The sequence below is a fragment of the Lissotriton helveticus genome, chromosome 1_1 (assembly GCF_964261635.1).
Source record: "Lissotriton helveticus chromosome 1_1, aLisHel1.1, whole genome shotgun sequence".
Lineage (NCBI taxonomy): Eukaryota > Metazoa > Chordata > Amphibia > Caudata > Salamandridae > Lissotriton > Lissotriton helveticus.
Window position 1 is genome coordinate 155,400,845 of NC_136057.1, and position 13,447 is coordinate 155,414,291.

At 46.9% G+C, this 13,447-nt stretch overlaps 1 protein-coding gene across 7 annotated transcripts in view; it reads right to left on the bottom strand.

The window, feature by feature from the left end:
* The window catches only part of CLDND1 (claudin domain containing 1), an 85,062-nt gene extending 72,169 nt beyond the window's left edge, over positions 1-12,893 (bottom strand). For 6 of the 7 annotated variants that reach the window (XM_078659307.1, XM_078659300.1, XM_078659302.1 and 3 more), the window contains exon 1: positions 3,541-3,653. The gene's annotated coding sequence lies outside the window, so the exon portion shown is untranslated. Of the gene's footprint in view, positions 1-3,540; positions 3,654-12,717 lie in introns of those variants that run through there. The other variant, XM_078659301.1, reaches the window with a different exon arrangement.
* Positions 12,894-13,447: the final 554 nt, after the last annotated feature.

The window sequence follows — 13,447 nt, forward strand, 5'->3', positions numbered from 1 at the left end:
TTTTATTGCCTAGGATCCCGGATACATGGCAACACTTTTTACTCCTTAATGCTATTTACACACGATATTTGCACTGTTATGCTATACAACCCTACCTCACTCACTTCCTAATGTTAATTGGATAGGCTGAAGAACCCTTACCTATAATCCCTCTTACAGCCTATCTCCTTAGAACTTATACTCATGTATATCTGTTTGCTACCATTGCCTACATAATGTCTGTAATTTATCCTACATGTGAAGCGCTCTGATACCTACGGGTCTTGTTCGCGCTATACAAAACTCTATAAATAAAAATAAAATAAATAAATAAATAAATCTATCAGGCCCCACTGGCTTTTACAACCTGAACGGATCCATCCACACCACCACACACAGCAGAACCCAGTTCAGCACCCTAACACTCACTTTGCACAGAAAGTGCAACATAACATCCGTAACTGAATCCAGCAAACAGACTCCAACACAGCCGACGCAATGGCAACACCCTAAAATCAAACCAATACTGCTCAGCACCCAGAACTCAACAGATCATTGCAAAGCACCCACAACTCAGCCCCACCCTTGTATCTCAACACAACATCACTCGCACAACAACTAGAGGAACCCTAGCTCGGCGCTCAAAACCGAACCCTGCAGAGACTCAGCTCACCACCCAGAAACAAACCACACACTGCTTAGTACTAAGAAAAAAATCCAACTTCCAAGCTGAATCCAGCAGCCAGACTCCAACTTAGCAACCAGCACCTACCCAGCTGAAGCTGGACCCAAAAACACTGCTTAACAAACTGAACCCAAAGAAGCACAGCTGACCAGCAAAACACAATCCAGCTTTCATAACCAATCCAACAGCAAACAACGTCCAAACAGAGCCCACCACATCATCCAGAACCCAGTCCTTCAGGGCTAAAGTCAGCAAACAAGACGTAACTGAGCAGACCCAAGATCTACACCCTGAACCCAACCCCATGCTAATAACTGAATACAACACCACCCATGCAACTGAAGAGGGCACACTTTAGCACCCAAATCCCAGCCTAGAGGAACCGAGCTAAGTGTATGGTGCCAAACCCAGGAGATCCCAAATCAGCACCTGGAAACAAACCATGAATATTTTACCACCAACCCAACATCCATACCCGAATCCAGCACCCAGTACCTCACTAGACTCAGTAACCAACGCCCAACCTAGCCAGTACCATAGAGATCACTCAGTACTGCCCAGCATCCTGAACTCAATGGAGCACAGATCAGCACCCATAACCCAAACTCCATAACTCACAATCAACACTGAGCACAAGGCTCAAGAGACCAGTTTTAGCACCCAAAACGTATCCCAGCAGATACTAGCTAAGATACAAAGACCAATTCAGCTTAGCACACAAAACACAGCCAATATAGCACTGCACCGATGCCCAGAACAAGCGTGAGCACAAGCAAACTTCAGAGCTCTGAACCCGGCTCAACACAGCTCATCCTAGAAGCATGTGGCAAATACAAAAGAGCGTTCCGGAACCAAATCCTCCAACAATGTGAAGTACTCTAAAATCACCCCAACATAAATCAAGCACAGCACCCGAAACCCACAACATAAAGAAAGAAAATAAAGTGCAACGCGGATCAGTGAAACATTTTTCCAACAGGGTTCTGCCTTTACATTACTTTCACACATTAGGGAGGATTCATTGATACATACTTGCATCAAGGATTAGACTACAAGTGTGAGCACGTCAGGTGTGCTGAGTAATGGCATGAGAGCAGCACTGTCATTGTGAAAGCGTTTTTAAAACAACACTGAAAGAAAAACAAAATGCTGTGTATAACGTTATTTGCTTATGGAAGCTAAATATCATGTATATTAATTCAGCACTGTGAATCATGGGAAATATTTCACTGTTAGACATCTTTTGTGTGAAATACGAGCTTTGGAACAAATGGCAAAGATTAAATAAGAAGGCCTACCCATGTAATGCAGCTACTGTATTTTTAATAGGGGTAGGATTACAAGATATCTCCATGACAACTTATGCGGTTTTAGGCTCTTTTACAATGCTTTGTTTTCAGGTGTGTTTATCTAACTTTTTTAACTGAAGAGAACCAAGGCACCAATTTCAATTGCGCACTAATTTCTTAAATGGAATTCCAAGCTTTAAAATGAATTACTCCACTGAAAGTCTTCAGGTAACTCTATATAAGGGGAAGTCACGCATGTGCTTGGAGCCTTTACATATATCTAATGTGCTCCTCCACTTTTGCAAATTCTACTCAGCACTGGAAGGCATCTATTCGATTTTTGGAGCGTAGGAGATTTAAGGGAACAATAAGGGTTAAATATTCACAGGCCTGCAAGTCCTACTAAAAAATGTGTATAACTGAAGCTATGACAATATAATGAACTAATTTGGTCAACAAAAGGAAAAGTAAAAGGGTAAGCTGGCCCTGCAGGGATTTAAACCGGGTCTACCGGTTACATAAAGATTTTTGTGCTACACAGTTTTCACTTGTTTGGAACACATAGCATGCAGGGTAAAACATATCTACTACATAGGTACCTTATCACCCTCATTCAAGCTTTCCAATCGGAATTTGACCAGAAGGGTAAAGCAGATCTTGCAATATAACAACTATAAGAACTTGAACTGTTGTACTGTGATGAACGGAATTGCTGAAACCGGCCCATAGACCCATTCTGGCATGGTGCAAATAGTGTATAGGTGCATTGCAGGATAGAGCATTGATGCAATATTGAAAACTATGTGCATTCCTCGTGATGAGACAGTGAATGGTACACATACAATAGGCGTGCAACAAGAAAACGGGAGCTTTGCAAATGTCTACCATAGCAGGGTGGCACTGAGAAAGGTTTGTGGATGTCGCACTAGTGGGGGCAGTACTGTGAATCTCCTAATACAGCCCTGTCGGTGCAAGGAAAAGTGGGGCACAGATGCAATGGTTTGAGAAGTTGGCACAGTCCGAATGAAAGTATTATATTTTTAATAGTAATACACCATATAGATTACACAAGAAAACAAAACAGAATACTGGTTATAGTACACTTTGCAAATGCATAATCGACAAGTCCTCTACTTGAGGCATGGCTTCTGCTTCTATATATTAAGGCTACAAATAACACTGTTAACTTTTTCAAACCTTGCCCTAAACCAAGTCTTACTAGACAGTCTCAATCCCTACAACCCCAACGTCCATACTCTCTGCTCCCTGCAGCCTCACACAGGCACAGGTGAGTCCTGCCAGCTGTGTCATCGTTCAGAACTGGCACCCAGCCCAGCAGCTGAGCGGGCAGCGCTGCAGTGCCGCAGAAGTGCCATTCAAACGCTGCAATGAAACGAGACCAACTAGCACTGTTAATCCAGCCCAGCTGCAGCGTTGCCATGCAAACCAGCCCATTCACCATTCTAGGAAACAACCCACGCAACCCAGCCCCAGGCACCATCTCAGCACAAGCCGGCCTCGCAAACCGACTCCAGCACTAACTTTGCTCCTTTTACCACTAAAGCTCAATCAGAGACCCGCACTCACCTCTCCCTTTAAATGCCCAGTAATGGTGACGCACTTCCGGAAGCTCAGAGAACCCCCACTTCCCCGCAATGAAGTCATCGCGCTCCTCGCGCTGCCATAACAAACAGTGCTTGATCCCGTTAGAGGAAAACCCTTAGCGACTGTCACGTGCATGTGCGTCACCCTGCGCCGCACTCGCCCTGCGTGAGCGTTCCACTGAGAGGCGAAAAGAGCCATGGCGCCCAGGTGGCTGCAGGTGTCACCGCATCCGCAGGTCTAAGGGCCCCGTCACACCCATTTCATTTGCTGTCTCTCACTATGACATTTTTCTCCCAACACCTATCTGAAATCTATCTGTGTATCTCTCATGCTATCTCCTCCTCTTCACCATTCTTTTCACTCCTTCTTTTCTCCATATACTTTCTTGCATTGCCCCCTTCAACGCTCCCTCTCCCTTTCTCTGCACCAATGTTTATTTATTCTTCAACTCACTTGCTGCAGTTAGAAGGATCAAAAGAATGTGTGCTCAAAAACCAGAACTGCGAAGGCCCAACTGCTGAGACCTGCTGTCTATGTGAGCAGACTGTACCAAGGCAGAGAGCTGCTGCTGCCCAGACCACTACAACATAGTACTGAGAGACGCGGGGCATATTTACAAGGAAACTGTCAGAGTGCGATGTTAAGCCAAAATTGCTAACGTCGCACTTCAACAGTTTCAAATCGAAGGGATGTGCCTGATTTACAAGAATGCGGCAATCCCCTGTGTTTCCCCTAGCGCAGGGGCTAAATTTAGCACCAAAACAGGCACCATTGTACCATAGAGCAAGGGTGCCTGCGTTGCAGAGAATGATTGTTCATGTGCAGGAAGGTGTGCAGGAAGGTGTCTCTTCCTGCACATAAACAATCAATTATGGCGATTTGTAACTTCTGCAGCACACATAGAAACAGAAAAAACGAGAAGAAGTTATTCATTTCTCTTTGTTGCGCCTGTTTTGAGACCAGATTTTTACTGGTCTTATTTTTGGCGTTGCCCCATATTTACGTGAGCCTTGTAAATAGGGGGCTCCATCAAAAAGCAATAGGTGTTGCGGTGGAACGCCCACAGCAACATCCATTGCCCACCCCTTTCCACAGCGGACTGCTGCAGTAAGGGGCATGTTTACAAGGTGACGTTAAGTCACATTTTGGCTTAACACCACCTTGTAAATATGGAGCAGGACATTGCGCCACAGGAACGTCATTAAAAGTTGCATTACCGTGGCACAATACCCTTGCAACTATGCCCTGCATTGTCTTGTAAAGTAGCTGGAAGGTTAAATAGGTGTCATAGTCATAGGATTGTATTAAGCGCACATATCACCAGTGGGACTCAAAAACTCTGTGGACGGAAGGAGAGACGACGCAGGCCTGAAGAAGAGAGATCAGAACAGCCAGGTTTTTAGATTCCTCCGAAACTGTCTGTGGTCAGTTTCCAAACATAGGTGAGGTGGAAGCGAATTCCACAGAGTGGGGGCAAGGTAAGAGAATGATCTTCCGCCATTCCTGGGGGGTGCAAATCTTATAGGGTGTGAGGAGGTGTTTGGTGGAGTGTGAGAAAGTGCCATCTTTCTTGCATTGGTATGCCCCCACTTTTTCTGAAGTGCTGATGTGCTTTGACTGAGTGTGCCCTGGGTTCCTGCCAACCAGGTACCCAGGGCCTGTGTTCCTTTCCTAAAACTGTGTTGACACTAAAACCCAATTGGCATCTCTGGCCACCTGTCAGCCCCTAGTAAATGGTACCCAGGGCATGGTGACCAGAGAAGACCCCTGAGGACTGCAGCACTTATTGTGCCACCCTCAGGGGCCCTGTACCCTGACACCCACACACTGCCTTTGCAGGCTGAGTGTCTAAGTACAGAACTAAACAAAGAGTCAGCATGGCACACATCCATGTGTGCCATGCCGAACCCACTGCCCTGGCATACTCAGTCACCCCTTTAGCTGGGTGCCTTATGCGAGAGGTGTGGGCACAGGTGCATGAGCCCTGTGCCCCTACATTACCCAGGGCCATTCCTGGGCACTGTAAGTTCAGTGACGCCATTAAGAGTATATGGTGCTGGGAGGTTGTCATTACGAACTCCACAGCACCATAATAGCTACACTCAAGACAGACAAGTTTGGTACCAAACTTCTCAGCACATTAAACCCACACTGATGCCAGTGTGGGATTTAATGTAAAATGCACCAGAGGGCATCTTAGAGATGCCCCCTGAAAACCTAACCTACAATCCACGTCTGAGCTGAGTGGCTGCAGAGGCTGTCACACAGCAGACATGTTGCTGGACCCCTGGGTGGAGAGCCCCCCACTCTCCTGGACCTGCAACAATGCACATCCTGGGCGAGGTGCTAGGTCTCCTCCCCCAGGATGGGCAGGGGGAAGCTTCAAAGGCATGCCGCCTCTGTGAGCTTCTCCAGACATTTGCTGTACCAAGCAACTGGCCCCCACCAGTCCTGACCCCCACTCTGGCGGGAAGACTGGCGGGAAAAACTACGTCAGGAAGGGGAGTATGCCAGCCTGTGCCAGCCCCACCCCTCAGGTGTGGAGACGAGGTGAAGCACGACCCCGGGCTCCGGCCATCTTGAAGATGGGGAGCCCTGCCCAATCCCAGCTAGGATCCTGCCCCACTCCCACAGGAGAGGAGCAGGCTAGGGGGTGTACCTACCCCAGGACAGGGACCTATTGGTCCCTGCCCTTGCCCTACCTGTAACGCCCCTACATTCAGTATTTAGGGGCTCCCTGAACCTTCCTTCCTCAGATCCCGATAAGAAAAGAAGAAAGAAGATCAAGAAGAAGACCCGCCGTGCAGCTGCTAACAACAGGATGACAACAACTGACTTGGCCCCAGCCCTACCAGCCTGTCGATCCTGGAACCTGCTCCTGCCTAATCCTGGCGACTCCAGCGGACAGCAACTTTGGGACACCCAGAGGACCTGCCTGCCTTGACCCTCTCAAAGCCTGGGACTCCCATCAGCAGAGGCTCTGCTGCAACAATCCCCCCTGGTGCAAGCCAAGAAGCTCCGGACCAACCAACTCTGCACCCGCCGAGCCCGGCCCCTTATCCGAGTGATCCAGGACCACGATGACGTCCCCCCGGCGACTGGGACCGAAAGTCCAGTGCCCAAAGACCCTCCTCGATGACCCCGATGACACCTGCAGCCTCAGGGCGAAGGACCCCTCCGACCGCGACCAGCAGGGGGTAAGATTTCCCGACCTCAAAAGACACCCCTGCACCCGGCGCCCCACGGACCCCTGTGCCCAACTCCTGGGTGCCTACCTATCCTCCAAGATCCCAACTTACCCCTCGAAGTGTTGTTCGCTCCAGAAGATCCTCCGTCCCCGAGCCTGCAGCCTTTGTTCCCTTTTCAAGTTCCTCAATGAATAACATTGAGCGCCCAACGGCTCAAAAGCACCCTGCACCCAGCCACCCGAGTGCCCCTGGCAGTGCAACCTGTTCCCCTATCCTACTTCCCCATTTGCCCTGAGCAAGTGACCAGGAGCCCAGCTCCCACAGCCGGGTGGCCTGCCAGCCTGCAGCCACCAACCGGAGGCCCCCTGCCCCCATTGGATAACATTGGGCCTAACTACCTCTGCACCCGGCCGCCCCAGCGCTGCTGAGGGTGAACCAACTGTACCTACCTTACCCTGGGGGTCCTCTGAGTCTATGCCTAGAACCTTAACTTCACCAGTTATGTTATGTTATGTTAATTTATTTCTTCTATAGCGCTCGGCTACTCCGAGGAGCATCCCGGCGCTTTAGCGAAGAATATCAGCAAGCAAGACAACAACATAACAACTAAAAAGCAGGCAGAAGAGACGGGAAAAAAAGTTTATTTGGTAAAAAGCCACGTTTTAAGCTCTTTTCTAAAAGCAAAGAGACAGGGAGCCTGTCTGAGAGAAAGTGGTAGTTCATTCCACGCCTTCGGGGCTAAGTAGCGGAATGATCGACCTCCCAACCTTGCACGCCTGATTGCCGGGACTGTCATTTTAGATAAACAAGATGATCTCAAAGACCTGCTAGGTACATATCGGGAGAGACGTTTCTTTATGTACTTAGGGCCAGAGCCTTGTAGAGCTTTGAAGGCAAAAGTCAAGCTCTTAAAAAGAATTCTCTTTGCGATCGGTAGCCAGTGTAAGGTGTTCAGTAGGACAGTGGCACCTGCTCTTCTCGGGAGCCCGTAAATAGCACGGGCTGCCGAGTTCTGGACTACTTGCAAACGGGTCAGAAGATATTTTGGTAGACCCAGAAAGAGAACGTTTGCATAGTCCAGTCGAGATCCGATCAAGGCCTGAACGATAGTCTTCCTATGCTGGAAGGACACTAGAGGAAGAAACTTCCTCAGCATCCGTAAAATGCCGAAGCATTTACCTGAAAGGCACGAAATATGTGGCCCAAAGGACAGTTCGCTGTCCACAATCACTCCCAAGTTTTTAGCCTTGAGAGACACATTATCAGGAGGAAACATATCTCGAGGCCACCACGCTTTCCAATCTGGTTCACAGGTGCATCCAAAAAAGAGCAGCTCCGACTTATCGGAATTGCACTTTAATCCATTACACCTGAACCACTCAAAGACCGCACCCAGGCAGTTCCTGATCTGTATGCCGTCGAATGACCCGCCCCTATCACAAGTGAATAGGAGCTGGGTGTCATCGGCGTAAGATACGATCTGGGCGCCAAAGGACTCCGCGACTGCCGCCAGAGGGGCCATAAAGATGTTAAACAGCATGGGGCTGAGAATGGAACCTTGCGGAACCCCTACCTCTAGCGGAGCCATATCAGCGGAGAAAGGGGGCGCCCAGATCGTTTGCCGGCGGTCGGCCAGAAAGGATTTAAGCCAATTCCACACCGTTCCCCGAATGCCGCTCTCCCAGAGTCTTGCAAGGAGGCGATCGTGAGGAACGGTGTCGAAAGCCGCCGACAAATCTAGCATTACCAACATGGCTCTTCCCCCGGAGTCGAGTACTTCCCTGATGGCATCCATGACCTCGAGAAGAGCCGACTCCCTGCTATAATTTGCACGGAACCCAGATTGCGTGTCATGAAACAGATCGTTTCCTTCGATGAAATTGGAAATCGTCCGATGTGCAAATCTCTCGGCCACTTTCGCCAGAGCAGGGAGAAGGGAAATAGGCCTATAGTTGGCATGGATGAGGGGGTCCAAGGTAGGCTTCTTGATCAATGGCAGGATCAAAGCATGCTTCCATGCCTGCGGAACCACACCAGTAGACAGTGAAGAATTCAGAAGGGGGTTCAGCAAGGCATTTAAGGCAGGTGCCACCTTCCCCAGATGTTTAGCCGGGCACGGATCAAGTGGAGAGCCTGATTTCAGACTTGACAGAAGCTCGAGAGAAGTATCAAGGCACAGATGTGGAAATTGTGAAAGAGAAGGGCCTAGACACTCCATAAATGAAGGGGGGGTGAAGGACCCAAAACCAACTGAGAGCTGGAGTGGGAAAGAGAGGCTTGAATGTTTGTGATTTTACTAACGAAAAAAGTTGCAAGCTGTTTTATCCATACTTCTGAATGAGTATGAGATGGAGTGCAGATGGCTGGAGAAGTAAAATCCAGGACAACTTTAAACATTTCTTTACAGCCATTTTCAGCCTCATCAATACGACGCTCGAAATAAACCTTTTTTTCATTCCAGATTGACTGATGGTAGGCTTTAATTATCGCTCGAAATTTCAATTTTTCAGTCGGATCATAGGCCCGTCTCCAAACTCTCTCGGCCCTTTTACAGCCCTGCCGCTGCACCCTTAACTGGGGAGTGAACCATGGGGCCGACGCTCTGCGTTCACCTGATTTAAGCTTTTTTTCGGGTCGAGTACTCACCTGGAAACGGTAACTCACTTACCTGCCACTGGATAACATTGACTGGTTTGACTCGAAAAATCTTCTAAATGTGAAGTTTTGAAAACTTAAAATATTCATATAAAATCAACCGAATTCGAATTCCGAAGTACTCACCTGGGATCAAGAGAGAAGCTAGTACTGTACCTTGTAGCCCAGTACTGAACCGCAAAAGTAATCCTAACCGAGTTTACTAGTAACCTGTATTTTCTCCATAGGAATCCATTGTCTGCTTTTCCACGAAATTTCTTTAAAGTGTCTACTTTTGAAAACTTGAAATATTCTTTAAAAATCATACGAAATACTGAAACGAAATTACTTACCTGTTTTAAGTTGAGACCCCAGTGCTGGACCCAGGAGCCCAGTACTGGATTACCAAAGTAACAAGATCGTACTTTACCTGCAACCTGAATTTTCTCCCATTGGATAACATTGCCAGATTTCTGTTGAAAAGTTTCTAAGTGTGAACTTTTAAAATGGCTTTATATTCCTGAAAAATCACTGCAATACCTAAAACGTTTTGGCTAAACTGTTTTCAGCTTAGACCCCAGGACTGAATCTAGGAGCCAGTCCTGGAACTACCAAAGTAATCTGCAAAGTAATCAACTGTGTTTATATAAGAAAATCCATTGAGCTCAATGCTAAATTGTGTGTAGAATTGTGTTGCCTACTGCAACCCCTGTACCTATTGTGTTTACAAAGTTTATTGCCTTTCTGCAAAGTACTCATCTGAGACCTCTCATATTGAGAACAGTATATTTTGATACCTGTTGGTTCTAGAAATAAAACAACTATATCTTTGATATAAAAACAATTGGCCTGGAGTTCAGTCTTTGAGTGTGTGAAACCTTTTGCTGACTGTGTACAACAAGTGCTTTACACTGTCCTCTGGTACTGCCTTACTGCTCGACCAAGCTACCACTTTAGAGATTAAGGTCACACCTGGCTTTAACCTCTGTTATACCACTGGGGTTTGTGGACTCTATACACACTGTACCTTATTCTGGTCCAGTATATATAGAGCCACTTTCTCACATGGAGGACCTAAGGGTTCTGGTGGGTTGGTACCAGATAGGCTTTTTGGTAAGATAGCATGGCCCGTTCCGATGAATGGATTTGTGGACAAGACAGAAGATGTTAAAACAGATACGTTTCCTGATGGGGAGCCAGTGGAGAGCTCTCAGACTTGGAGCAGATGGAGACCGTGAAGTTAGGTTTAATACAAGTCTGGCTGCAGTGTTCTGTAACACGTGTAGTTTAGTAAGAAGCTCTTCATTAATGGAAGCCATTAGGGCGTTTCCGTAGTCGAGCCGACTGATAATTAGTCAGACTCAACAGGTATATACTGTGTAACAGGTTGATCGAGATGGTCTTTGGTGCCTGGTCTGAGCCAGAACGCATGTCAGCACATTGGTTTAAATCCTTGACACTTTGCCGGTTTCCATAGCAAGTGTGGTGCTGCCACAGTCCACTTGCAAAGCACGGTGCATGTAGCCAGGCGGGCCCCTCTCTCTGATGGCCCACCAACCAGCTGACTCTTTTCCATTTATTTCTCTTGTTGAAGGCAGTAATCTGTCTTTTCCTCGTTTGTCTGGTGATTCAGGCGGAGGAACAGAGGTCTAAAAGATTTTCACAGAGAATCGCCTTCCTAGGTACAACTGCATACACTTACTTGAGGGTACTTGAAAAAGATGTTATAGGTGCTTGAGTAGCTGTATGGGTGAGTGAGCGACTGTGTTTTTGTCTGTATTGGTGAGTGAGGGGGTATTTGAGTGGCTGTATGGATGAGTGATGGCTGTGTGAGTGGCTGTATGTGTGACGGAGTGGCTGTATGAGTGAGGGAGTGGTTGTGTGAGTGGCTGTATGGGTGACTGAGTGGCTCTGTTGAGAGGTTGTGTGGGTTAGTGAGTGATTGTATGAATTGCTGTGTGGGTGAGTAAGTGGATGTGTGAGTGCTTGTATGGATGTATGAATGGGTATGTATGTGGTTGTGTGAGTGAGTGTGTGTGAGTGAGTGAGTGTGTGAGTGCTTGTATGGGTGAGTGAGTGGCTTTGTTGATGGCTGTGTGGGTGTGTGAGTGGTTGTATTAGTGAATAAGTGGGACCCATACAGCCACTGACACACCCAGTATCAAAGTTTACAGGTTACATTTAGGAAATATATATTTTTTAAATGTAGAAATTCACTGAAAAAACCACAGGTTACAGAAACGTTATAGTTAGGAAATACAATTTAAAAAAACGTAGAAATGTACAGAAAAAAACAAAGGTTACAAAGATATTATAATTAGAAAATATAGGGGCATATTATCAAGGGGGTTTATCTGCGCTTTTTTGGCTTTAAAAGCCAAGAAAGCGGAGATAAAATTATCTCCCTATTACCTAGCTGTCGCTAACACCAGTTAGCGACAGCTAGTAGGAGATAGCGACCATCTTGGGCCCCGCTTTGCATGTCAGTGATATTTATCACTAATAACATGCAAAGTGGGCGTGCAAAGATGTTAGCGACTGTTTCCAGTCGCTAACATCGCTATCTCCTATTACCAACTTTTGGAGATATTCGCGCTAAGCGCGAATATCTCCAAAAACTAACACCTGCCCTGAGCAGTTCTTAGCCATGTTATCCAATGGGAGGTGGATAACATGGCTAAGAGCATTAGCTCGGTAATGCATGAATATCGCTGACTTTTCAGCGATATTCATGCATTGCGGCCGTTTTTTATCGCATTTGCGATAAACCTTGATAATAGCAAGGTTTATCTGCGATAATTTCTGACGATGCTTAGCGTTAAAAAATTCGTTGCTAAGCATCGTTAGCGATAAATATCGCTTAACGTTGGTAATATGCCCCATAGTTGTTTTTTTTTAAAACTAGAAATTCATTGAAAAATAATTATAGAGATGTTATAGTTAAGCTCAGATTTTATTGGAACAAAACCAGTGAATTTCAGCAGTTATAGTTAACTAAGCTAACTATAACTTACGCCCCCACAATGCACTGCTTATGACCTGGCATATTACATCACACATGACATGGTCAGTGACATCACTAATGACATCTCAAATTACATCACTGATGACATCTCAAATGACATCACTGATGACATCAGCTGAGCTGAGCACTTGTTCCAACCTCAGGAAGTGCACTTCACTGTGTCCAGCCTCCCATTTTCACTCCGAGGAGTGTACCTCACCCAGCGCAGTCTGGAATACCTGGACTGTTACTGCAGAGCCACTCTGGGGGACACATGTCCCACCTTCCATCCAAAGACTGCTCCAGCCTCTATTATGGCTGCACCTCACTCACCTCAGCTCTAGGTACTAAGCGACTTTTCTCCGACATCATTCTGAAAGGCACAGGCCCAGCAGACAATTGCCTTTGAATGCCTCCTCTGCGGAGCACACCTCACTCTGTTGAGCCCATTCATTACGTGGCCTCTGCTTCATGTTACTAGCAGGACTTCACACATCCCAGGCCTGTCATTTCTGGTCGTATTAGATGATTCGCAATTGCCTGTATTGCACCACCTTGAGGAAACACGCACACAAGCTGCAGATTGTGAAAGAAAAAAGTAGACACGATTCAGGGTCTCAGAGTAGCAGATTGTGAAAGAAGCACTGCAGAAGTGAAATCAGTTTTCCTCCTCTGTTGAGTAACTCGGTGCGAAAGGGAAATGCAATGATCGGGGCTGTGGGTGAGCGAAGCACACTGTGCAGAGGAACGTCATGGCGCACACCACAACTCAGACTTCTCACGGTGCTGAGATGAAAGGTGGTGATGTCACCCGAATCAATGGGACCCATTTACGGCCCCCAGAGTGACAAGAGTGGCACAGTAAACCTGGGATTTAAACAGGTCTCCATGGCTTACCGTGATAATGACAAGTTTTTATATTGCATATTCCACCAGACTAGTGACTTCAGATCGCTGCCAATCACATTTGTTACTGCCGTTCAACTTAGTTGGACACTCATATCCACCCAGGAAGGATGAACGGCTGAGTGTATCCCGCTTTAGTGCGAAATCTTCAACCTTG